The sequence below is a fragment of the Crinia signifera genome, chromosome 9 (genome assembly GCF_055691185.1).
Source record: "Crinia signifera chromosome 9, ASM5569118v1, whole genome shotgun sequence".
In the NCBI taxonomy this organism is placed as follows: Eukaryota; Metazoa; Chordata; class Amphibia; order Anura; family Myobatrachidae; genus Crinia; species Crinia signifera.
Window position 1 is genome coordinate 115,053,753 of NC_139225.1, and position 12,327 is coordinate 115,066,079.

The window sequence follows — 12,327 nt, forward strand, 5'->3', positions numbered from 1 at the left end:
ACCACATACTACATGGACAACATATAGTTAGATCAAACAGAGTCCTAATAATGTAAATAATGATTAACACAGGCATTTTCCAGGACCCAAAATTCAATAACGTGATGTGGGAGTGATTTATGTGTTGTGCCATGGGGACTCTATGTGAATACTAGCAACAGCACCCAACATTGCTCCTACCCCACGTCCTCATACTGTATGAGTGAACGGGAAAATGCACAATGTTAGGCTAATGTACAGGCCACTATACATCGCCAGCACATTGCACCGCAGCATACACTCTGAGATTGCATTTCATTCAATTCATCCGACAATTGTGGGTATTCAGCGAGATAATGAAATCAGCCCAACAGACCCATATTGCTCTACCTTGTTGTTCTTATTTGTTCAAATATACAGAATGTATTATCATTCCCTATGTTTTGCTAAGTGATTAATGCTTGCTTTGAGCAACACCAAAGACTTGACCAGTCTAGAGGAGTGGGTTGATGGGTTGCCTGAGATTTCAGAGCGGATAGAGCACATGTCCCTCTGTGGGGTTAGAATGACTGACCTGCCCATTTGCAGCCATGCTATGTATTAGGATCAGTACCTGTTGGCCTGAAAATGTATCTTCAGTAACAGTTATTTTAGGATAAAGACAAGCATCATAGGACATAGCTCACAAAACACATTACAACCATTCATGAATCACATTACTGGTAAATCAACCTGAGATGAAAACAGACACACAACTAGCAAACAAATGTGATTTTATATGACACGGCTGTGAAGTGCCCAGCCTTCTATTGTACTCTTCAAATACCAAACTGGGGAAAGCTTTCTTTGTGCTAACAGTGAAGCCATCATCAGCAATGATAGGAAGATCTCCCTTCCTGTTTGTACACCAGTGGGGTAGGGCTGATACATGAAAGCATTCCCATTTCTAAAAAAAATACATTCTCATATTGAGAATGACCCTACAGAACATCAATAGAAGAGTCCTGCAGTGCTGAGGTTGTATACACCACAGCTATCCTGGGTGTGGGCATTCCACTGCCTCAGTATCCAAGTAACTCCTTATGTGACTGAATCTATCACTTATCAGGGGCTATCCACGAAAGAGCAGATATGGAGAGCATTCATAGATCAGCCCATACATTTCACTAATATGTCCCCAGTTGTCCTCCATGATGTTGAAGAGCTTTAACTTTTTACACATAAGCACCCTTCCCAGTCAGTACACTGAGACTACATGAAGCTCTCAGCACTATTCACTCTTCATCCCAACAAAGTCCTGCTGACCATACTACAGTACACTTGTCCTCTACTTAACAACAGTGCAGTTGTTGTATCTAACATGTTATTCTCAACCACGCTCATTCATACCCAGCAATGGCCACCTTACTGTACCAAGATCTGACTACTTGCTCAGTCACCTGAGAACTTGCTTTCATCTGCAGCCCAGCAGTCCAGTGCTGCTTTAGCTATAGGATTGGTAGCTTGCGCCCACTGGTTCAATGGTAATACTGTGCTGCGGGTTACAGGTGAGGAGACCTTCCTCACAGGGAAATAGTAGTATAGAGAATGGTTTGTAACCTGCGCTCCCAGAGGTCTCTAAATGACCATAGTGTGTGTCAAAAAGGTAGGTAGGTTAGGGTAACTGGTGACCGGTGGTGGGCTTGGGGAGTCAGGCTTGGCAATAACCTGTGTCCTTTGGGTAAAGGGGGGGGGGGGGAGTCTGCAGGGATGTGGCAGTGGGGAAAAAGGGGGGGTCAGCGGGAAAGTGAGCAAGATGAAGTCACGGTTTAGGTTCGGTTAATCAGGTAGGTGTCACGGGAGGCTGGTGTCCCGTCCAACCCGTGGTGCACTCTTACCTGGCTTCCTGGTTCCCTGCTGTCCTCTTCGTTGCTGTGTGTTGTGGAAGCTTGGTGCTTTAGGGCTGGGCCACACATAGCAGCCAAGCAGGCCCCGTTCAGCAGGACCTACTTGGCTGCAAGGAGGCTGTGTGTGGCCGAATACTACAGAACAGGATACAGCCACTGCCGACCATAATTTAAGTGAAACAATGCAGCACATTAAAATGTATGTGGTCACTTTGAAATGCGGTAGTCCCACCATCCTGTCCTACCATGCAGAACAGCTTTAAATGCAGGGTCTGTGGAATTTAGTGCCCATTGCTTGGAGATCATGGAGGTGGCAAAGCAGATTCATCCAACTATCACAACCGCTCACAGGAGGCCAAGGTCATACTTGGCTACTGCACTGCACCACTGGAGGTGAGTGTCCCAGTATTAAGGACATCAGCTCATCAGCTGTGATATAAATATAAGATGAGGATGTGGCTGCAGCAAAATGGAGAGTCATCCTGTGGTCTGAGTGCAACGTGGTCCTACTAAACGATAACTACAAAAAAAAACCCAGGTAGTGCATATGCTCAATATCTTTAACGATGCACGGTCTCACTCATCATTAATGCCCCCGTCTTCATGGAAAGTAACGCAATCTGCTATATCGTCAGTGACCGCATGCACAGGGTAAGGGGTCCTGGTGATGTCACTGAAAAATATCGGTAACCGGTATCGTTTAGTGTGTATGCACTATCTTGTTTACCATCAGTCGGCAAGTGTGTAAAGGGCTTTACTTTATTCCCAAATCAGAATCTGTCCCACTTTGGGTGCAGTATGTTGGCCAAGGAACACCACATCCTCTACAATGCAGGTTTGTGGAAAGGCCATTATAAGCACATGGGGTAGAATTGTCAGACAGAATACATACATTTTGTCTACATACATGTGGTGTGTTGGAACTTGTTGGTATGGATTTCTGCAATGATCATTGTGGAACATGGGACAGGTTCCAAAGCAGGGAGACAAAAGTGGACCAAAAAATAAATAAATCCAGGTCCAGGGACAGTATTACGTTGTGAGAAATATTAACACCCTATAAATCAATACCGGCGACACCACCTATTCCTCAAATTGTCCATATGGTCACATTTTTAGTACTTCAATGTCTCTGATAATGGCCCTTATTCTGGTTCACTCGCAAAGGCAAATTCCTTCTCAAATGGACATAACCATGTGCACTGCAGGTGAGGCAGATGTAACATGTGCAGAGAGATTTAGATTTGGGTGAGTTATTTTGTTTCTGTGCAGGGAAAATACTGGCTGCTTTATTTTTACACTGCAATATAGATCTCACTTTGAAGTAAAACCCCACCCAAATCTAACTCTCTCTCTGCACAAGTTACATCTGCCCCACCTGCAGTGCACATGGTTTTGTCCATTTGAGAAGGAATTTGCCTTTTTGAGTGAACCAGAATTAGGGCCAATCTGTAGTGTATGAAAAGCAGCACAGCGCTTCCCTGTATGTACTCTAACAGAACAGCAGACAGCACACGGAGAATGGATATAATGAACCTCTTTTCTAGTCCCCAAATGATGCCTCTTAAGGGTAAATTTACTATGGGTTACAGTCGCTGTGTCTTTGCTATTATTAGTAGCTAGATTTAAAAGGGCAATAATAGCAAAGACAAAACCTGAAATGTTTTGAAATTAATATTTTTGCCCTCTTAAATCCATTAGTCAAACCCGCAGATGATGTAATGGCTTTGATAAGTGCTGCATTATAAATGTACCCCTTAAGCCTATCATTGGATAAATAACACTGGCAAGCACAACAACTCAACATTTGCCTCATTGTTTGGTTCATCACTTGGAAACATCAATTGTTCATTGTGTCTCACTGGACAATCTATTGATTTTCCCACATGCACCCGAAGGCATTATGAAGTCCAAGAGATATACAACTGTAAACAACAAAGGTACTGTTGAGGTAAGCAATGGTTAACAAAATAAAAGTCTGTAAATATAATAAAAATAATTCACAGAATGGCTTGATGCGAAAGTAGCAATCGTCATTTTCCCACATAGATGAATCAGAGAACAATCTTTGTAACACATCCTACACTGACATCTGCTGACTAGATGTGATGCTGTTTAAGGTTGTACTTTGTATGACTTTCAATTTCTCAGTTTTACTGAAAACGCTTAAACTAAAAAAATATTAGCACATGGGACAGATTCAATTGGCCCCGGGCCGATTCTACCCTGAGATATTCAATTTGGTGCTGTTACCCGCGCGTAATTAGATTTTCTTAGCCCTGAAGTGCAACTCTTCTAAGACCAGTTTAGACTGTGCACTCATTGTTGACCAATAAGACAGAAAAAGCTTTGTGACTAAGATCAATATATTATTGGCTTCATATCGTAACAGAAAATCTTGGCAAAATACAGAAGAATTGACTACAATTGATTTTGTGCAATTAGTAAATTAAATATTCATTACCATTAGCAGTGCCACACTGCATTAGAGAATTAGATGATAAATCCTGTCACATTCTCCTACTGGCAGGGGACAGTATAACTATCACTCAGCTTCTTCCTTGTCGTATACCATTTCCTCTTACAGATTTATCGATACATTTACTGCTGAATATACACTTGTCTTCTCACTACTGTTCTCAAATGAAGTCTCCCAAAAAGACCTTGGTGCTAAATCTGGTTCACACACAGTTGGGGGCTCGAGGGGGAGATCACATGGACTCTGTGAGCCATGTATATGTTTTTTTGGACTGGATGAGTAACCAAATCGGATTTTCCCACACTATAACCTGACATATCTATGGTACCTGAGGTAGCTGTAAGCATACCACTATTTATGCTTCGCTCTGTCTATACCCAAAACACCCAAGACAGTATTTTCTATCATTGTAAATATTAAACTAAATCATCCTAATAGCCATCACTTCTAATGACATTTTACAAAGTACCAATAAGTATATTTTAAAAAAAAAACATAGTTCAGTTAGGTTGAACATTGCCATAAGTTACTCATCAATATTGGAACTTGTGAGTATTGCGCAAATTAGTGGAGATTTACATCTACAGATTGGTCACTTTTAAGTAATGGACCTTGCTTGAATAGATCTTGCTCATTGAGTGAAGTATATTTTTACCCAAAAATCGGGGTCAATCTCATGCAGACTTTTAATATTTGTGCACCTATTTTATATGATTATATGCTTATATTTGGCCTGCAATAAATAATCCAAATATACGCATTCAAAAATGAATCAATTACGTTTAATTGTGAATGATAGGTGGCCACCTTAAAAAATATATGAGCATTATACTCTTATTGTTTATTTTTCATTTTTATTTTGTTTTTAATTTATTGTGATATATTTATTCATTTATTCTTTATTATTATTAAAAAATCATTTGATAAAATTGTGTCTAGCATTAATTCAGACCTATATGCACCTTGCGCAGATTATTGGATATAGCTTATTTTTCAATTTGGTTGAGTGCCTGGATACCAATCAGAAGACTAGTGCTGGGCCTTGCTTTCTACTGTCTGCTCCCAGGTAGTTGTTGTCTTGTAGCTTGGTCTATCATTTCCAAGTGTTACGAATAGTCTTGGTTAATATCACCAATGGCCACTAAAGATCAATTCCTTTTTAATATTCAAGATTTCCAGTGACGCCTCAATAGAACCCATCTTGGACATTCACTGACTGGAGCCTTTGCTGAAATACTTATTTATTTCATTACCTTCCCCCTGTCAACCTGTTCCTCTAGACACATCTCTATCTTCTTGAGGATCACTGAATGACTACCTACTTATGTGCTGACCAGGCTTACTTCAAACTGTATATTTGTGCATCAACCTAGTTGAGGTGTGACTACACTCTCCTATGTGGTTTTGCCTAATGTCTTGCTTCTCATGTGCCAACATTAGAAAATCTTCTTATCTGAAAGCTCTACAGTTTCTCGGTATACTAACATTACTTGCAATCTCACCACTGGACTTGAACTAATGCAACAGTATCATTACATACAACTATAGCTGCATTGTATGTTGTTATGCTTGTATTTGGATTGGTAATCGTCCAGTGCCAGCTGAAACATTGCCTTTCATCCATTGTTGCTCCTGGACACTTCATGCTAGGGAAGTAGAATTTATAATGGTCATTGACACTTACCGCCATGGCCAGACAAGGTAAAGGAATAGATTGCGTGGCAGGTGATGAAGTGATAAAGCAATGTGCAGCAGTGGCAGGCGGAATCATAGTTCACTGCCATGTCTGGTATGCTATTGTTTGTTGTCTGGAGACAAAAGGGAAGTGCGTATACTTCAGGTCATATGAGCGATGGTCCTATTGAACATTGGAGCGCTCTACATACGCAACTGGAAGGTGATCCTCTTCTTGTTCATATGTAAGCTCAGGTTTTGGCAGCAAGGTTTTGGGGAACTGCACGATAGTTGTCAAATGAAGTAAAGTTCCACCTTCTGTTGTATTCCTGGTGCATGTGCTCCTGTTATTTGCTTAGGGAGGGCAGCACATTAAATACATATGCAGGTGCAATGCATCTCATAGCTACAATGCATAGGTATAAATACAATTATTTTACCTGGGCAAGTTTTACATTTGTGCTTAGTCCCGATATCCCCAAACGCGGTCCTCAATGCACCACAGCGGTCCAGTACGTAAGTATATCCATAGTGTGTGACCGAAATGGGTTTTATTGCTTTTCCTTTAAGCAATACAGGAAGTGCGTGGTCTTAAGTAAAGTTTTATTATTCAAAAGCAGTAACATACCCTCCAACTGTAGGGATTTATCCTACATTACCCTTTTTTATCGGTCTGTACTGGCTAAAAATCCCTGTACTGATTTTTAGCTGTGTCCTCTGATCAGTCTCTCCTCCCACCCCTGTGAAAGACAGAGCAATACTATACAATCTGGAAGTCATACAGTAGGTCGCAAGACAATGAAAGCCGATTGGTGGTAAAAATTGTTCCAGTGCAGTGGGGAGCCCATAGCAAGGCTTGGAACTGAGCGTTTCCGGTTAGGGATCTCAGTGTTTCATTGTGTTGGAGAAAATATATCATAGCGAAAAATCATCTGGATCCCTTTCGTTCCCAAAGACACAGCACTGACTAAAGTTGTGAATGATCTGGTCACTGCTAAGTCTAAAGGCCACTAGTATTCACTACTAATTCTTCTAGATCTCTCTGCTGCTTTTGACACTGTTGACCACACACTTCTCATACAAACACTACAATCCCTAGGTCTTAAAGACACAGCCCTCTCTCGGTTCTCATCCTACCTATCTAACTGCTCCTTTAGTGTTCGTTTCTCTGATTCTACCCCCTCTTCGCTACTTCTTTCAGTTGGAGTACCTCAGGGTTCAGTTTTAGGTCCTCTGCTTTTCTCAATCTATACCTCATCTCAAAGCAAACTAATCAGCTCTTTTGGATTTCAGTATCATCTGTATGTGAATGATACTCAGCTCTACCTATCCTCCCCTGGACCTGTCCCCATCTGTATTGGTCTGTGTCTCTGAATGCCTTTCTGCTGTTTCATCCTGGATGTCATCTCGTCACCTCAAACTAAATATCTCAAAAACAGAATTAATTATATTTCCACCAATAAATAGTAGTTACCAACCAGATATCACTATAGGTGTTAAGAATATGACTATCACTCCTACCTCTCAAGCTCGCTGCCTAGGTGTTATCCTTGACTCTGAACTTTCCTTTGTTCCCCACATTCAATCTGTCTCGAAATCATGCCACATGCACCTAAAAAACATATTCAAAATTCACCCTTACCTAACACAAAACACTGCAAAATGCTAATCCATGCTCTCATTATCTCACACATTGATTATTGCAATAGTCTCCTCATTGGTCTTCCCCAATACAGACTCTCACCACTACAGTCCATCATGAATGCCGCTGCGAGGGTGATCTTCCTAGGCCAGACGTTCATCGTAGCTCTGTCAGTCACTTTTGGTTACCTGTATTCTACTGTATTCAATACAAAATCCTTTTACTTCCACACAAAGCCATAAACCAAACTACACCAACAAACATATCTTCTCTTATCTCAAAATATCATCCAACACGACCTCTACGCTCCTCCCAAGATCTGCGTCTCTCATCCACACTCATTAATCGCTTCCATTCCCGATTGCAGGACTTTCTTCGGGCTGCACCCACTCTGTGGAATGCCCTCCCAAGCACAATAAGACTCTCCTCCAGTCTCCAAACCTATAAGCCTTCCCTGAAAACTCACCTCTTCGGGCAAGCTTATTAAATTCCAAAACCAGCCACTTAACCTTCATGTACCAATCCTATCTAATCACATCCCCAATATACAGTCCACACATATCCACTTTTTCTTCACATTTTCCATCCTCCTGTCCCATGACCAAACTGCTGGGTCACCGTATTTAACAGCACACCAGGAACCTTTGCATTCTGGTTGCCTTTATGCAATAAATAATATCTATCCTTGTGTATCAATGCCTTTTTCTATGCTGCTTTGTAAAGCAGCTGTTACTAAAAAAGGGGGGTCATTCCCCAATAGGAAAAATGGAAGAAAAACAGGTAACTGCACTCAGTGGCATAAGACGCATCCCTGAGCGGCGTCCCATATGCCTGGAGGCTAGATAAATATTGGTGCCTGCCCCCACACACAGATCACCTTATATAACCCCCCCCCCCCCCCACACACACACACACACACACAGACCACCTTATATAAATATATGTATGTATATTATGTTTAATATAAAGAGAGTGTGACATCTATGGTCCTGCTAGGACAGGGAGTCAGCCACAGAAGCGATATCGATGGCTTTCAATTGACTGATTCAAACTTGCTGGAGAGGAGAAGTGCCCCCTTGGGAGCAGGAGCCCGGCGGTAGATGACTCCATTGCCTCCCAGAGTTACGCCTCTGACTGCACTAATCACCAAGTGTCAATCATAGCAATACACATTTAATAATAAAAATTAACAAATACATTAGAATTAAAATAGACAAAATAAAAACAATTATTGCAATTAGCAGTATAGTCATCCGACTGTAAATATGTCCAACTGAAACTTGCCGATGTTTGTTCCTCTGTTGTCCTCGGAGTATGTTAACCCTGTAATTAGAGCCCTCAGATAGTACTGGCCCAAATGTCCACTGTATATGTAACTGTGTAGAAAGAAAAAGTTTTTCCTCCTTGGGTGTGGTGTCACAAAAAGTGGTGGGTGGCATGAGCCATGGTGGATCATTCTGGATAACCCTCAAAGCTGTGAATTTATGCGAATCATCTAAACGCCGCCTGCAGGACCGCCTTCCCCCGTCGCACCCCGATCTCCCCGCACGCATGCTAATGGATGTTTACCATAAACATCCATTTGCAGCCTTGCATGTGGGGGCAAAATCATTCCATGGTCGCCGACCATCAAATGATTTAGCAAGTCCTAGCAGATCTAAGTCAGCCTCTGCTGGCCTTAGGTCTGTGGCGCCCTTGTACAGGAAGAAGGCAGGCAGATGACATCCGCTGACGTCAGCTGTCCGCCCCCCTGCGTCATGGTGGTCGCATTAGCATGGGTATGCCCAGCATTTTCATGGAGACACCCATGAAACGCTGGGCATTCCCATGGGCGTTACCCCTAACGCCGCCCTGTGCCCGCACTGCTCCATGCGAACAGGACGGCGAATAATTGATTCACCACGCCCGCTCACAAACGGTGCCTGCACATGTGCATAAAAGGTTATGCGCAGAACCAAAAATTCACTCCAGAAGCGAACTAATTACAATGACCTCCCTTGTGTGTAGATTTTGGACACAATGTTGCCCTCAACGTTAGTTCTTGCTGAACTGTGCCAGAGCGCTTAATGGAATCCACTTACATATGTGGATAAGCTGAAGCCTGGAGAGAAATGAGCTGTTACAGGCTGTGGAAGGGCCGTTAGCAGCCTGATATGTCCTATCCATAGCCTGTGCTGATGTACATGCCCATGTGAGTTGGGGTCACTGCCTCAGCAGATAGTATGGTAGCTACAGCTATATAACCTACATATTCACTATATAACTATGAGCACTATATCAGCCACTGACCGGCCCTGCCCCTGGCAACCAGGCTGTGTGGGGCGTGACGTTTCAAGGGCACGTCGCACACACCCGGGGGGAGGAGGTGGGGCCAGGCAGCGGCTGAAGCTGAGTTCAGCACTCAGCGGCGCTGCCCGGCACTAAGCAGTGCAGACAGCGGCAATCCGGAGAATTTTTCGGGTATGCCAGTCTGGGCACTGGAGCATAGCTTGGAAAATTCTCGGGAGTGCCAAGAAGATGTACATATACATATATATACAGAGTACCACCGCACTCGCCATTCCCACGAATGGGGTGCAAACAGCACTCACTATTCCCAGGTTAGGGTGCAGTGGCTTGTGACCACATGCTCTAATAAATACAAATAGAGGGACTCAACACTAACCATAATAACTCACCTTACTATACAAATAATCAAATAAATAAATAATGGGATTTTAGTTCATGAATTGATCAATGCATTTAAGCTTGCAGCCCATCGCCAAGAGACCCCATTTCACTGCAAGTCCTACACTAACAACTGGTCTCTCGACACCGCCGAGTGTACATGTTGCCATTTGTTTTTTTTATTTGCTGTGTGTTCTTATATTTGGCATTTATATCTAATGCTGTGAGACCACCTTATGTTATCCCCACTGTTTAACCTGTCTTATTTTCACATTTTTCTACCTGTGTTAACATAGCGGCAGCGTACAGTTAATGGCGTACAGCCCTTATCAGTTGCTCACTATGACCCCCACACACTGTGTCACTCTCTGGACCCCTTCAACAACCACCAGAACCGTGCATACCCGGCTACTTCCCCCTGCATAGTCCGCGTCCCGCTGCTCTGCCACTTGATCACACCGCTGTTACAGCAAAACAGCGATACGTCACGCAGCTGCCAGCGGCTCCCCTTGCTAGAACCAGCCTCCGAGCTGACGCAAGGGGAATCCCACTGTCAGATGGCTCAGCCGCTCACGCCCTCCTGCAGTCACTGTAGTGCTGACGTCATGGATGACAGTTGAGGTAAAACAGACCTCATTAGCGTATTATTTGGCGCAATTTCTGCCTTTTTAAACTGAGCCTTCTGAGTTGTACTGTTCTCCTGAAGAAAACTGTCTGTGTCCAGTTGAAACAGCTGTCTGGACAGCTGCTGTTACATCTTATCATGCACATGGAATAAACTGCTTTCTTTCTTCTGCCGAGTGCCGGTCTGGACTCCTTCGTATGTGGGGGTAACTGTATTTCTACCTTTATGGACCAGGCACCGGAACATGTTGATTTTTATTGGAGTGCCGCACTTCTACCCTCAGCCTGTGTGTGTTTTTGTGTGTGTATATATATATATATATATATATATATATATATATCCCCATGTGATAACCTCTAAATACACTTTTTTGCTTTAAATCAGTCTCTTGAGTGCAGTTTATTCCCAGACTTTGGGAGCATTGGACATATGCATTGACTCACATTTCTGGCACCATTGGATCAGTATATATATATATATATATATATATATATATATATATATATATATATATATATATAGAGACAGCACTTACCCAACCTTGCAGAAGGGAAGAAGACAGACCAGCACTCGTTTTAAAGGTGTAATTGTATTAAAGAGTATTTGCAGCATGGCAAACATCTTTACAAACATCAGACAGACCCGACAGTCTGTTTCAACTGGGCTCTAACCAGTTTTCCTCAATGGTACAGCACCATTGTCACAGTATGGGGATATATACAGTACAGCGCCTCTGTCACAGTATGGGGAGATATACAGTACAGCGTCTGTCACAGTATGGGGATATACAGTACGGCGCCTCTGTCACAGTATTACTGTGACAGACTCCCCATACTGTGACAGAGGCGCCGTACTGTATATCTCCCCATACTGTGACAGAGGCGCTGTACTGTATATCTCCCCGTACTGTATATCTCCCCATACTGTGACAGAGGCGCTGTACTGTATATCTCCCCATACTGTGACAATGGTGCTGTATATCTACCCATACTATGACAGAGGCGCTGTACTGTATATCTCCCCATACTGTGACAGAGGCGCTGTACTGTATATCTCCCCATACTGTGACAGTGGTGCTGTATATCTCCCCATACTGTGACAGAGGCGCCGTACTGTATAGCTCCCCGTACTCAGTATGGGGCGCTATACAGTACGGCGCCTGTCACAGTATGGGGAGATATACAGCACACTGTCAGTATGGGGAGATATACAGTATGGGGAGATATACAGCACCATTGTCACAGTATGGGGATATATACAGTACAGCGCCTCTGTCACAGTATGGGGAGATATACAGTACAGCGCCTCTGTCACAGTATGGGGAGATATACAGTACAGCGCCTGTCACAGTATGGGGATATACAGTACGGCGCCT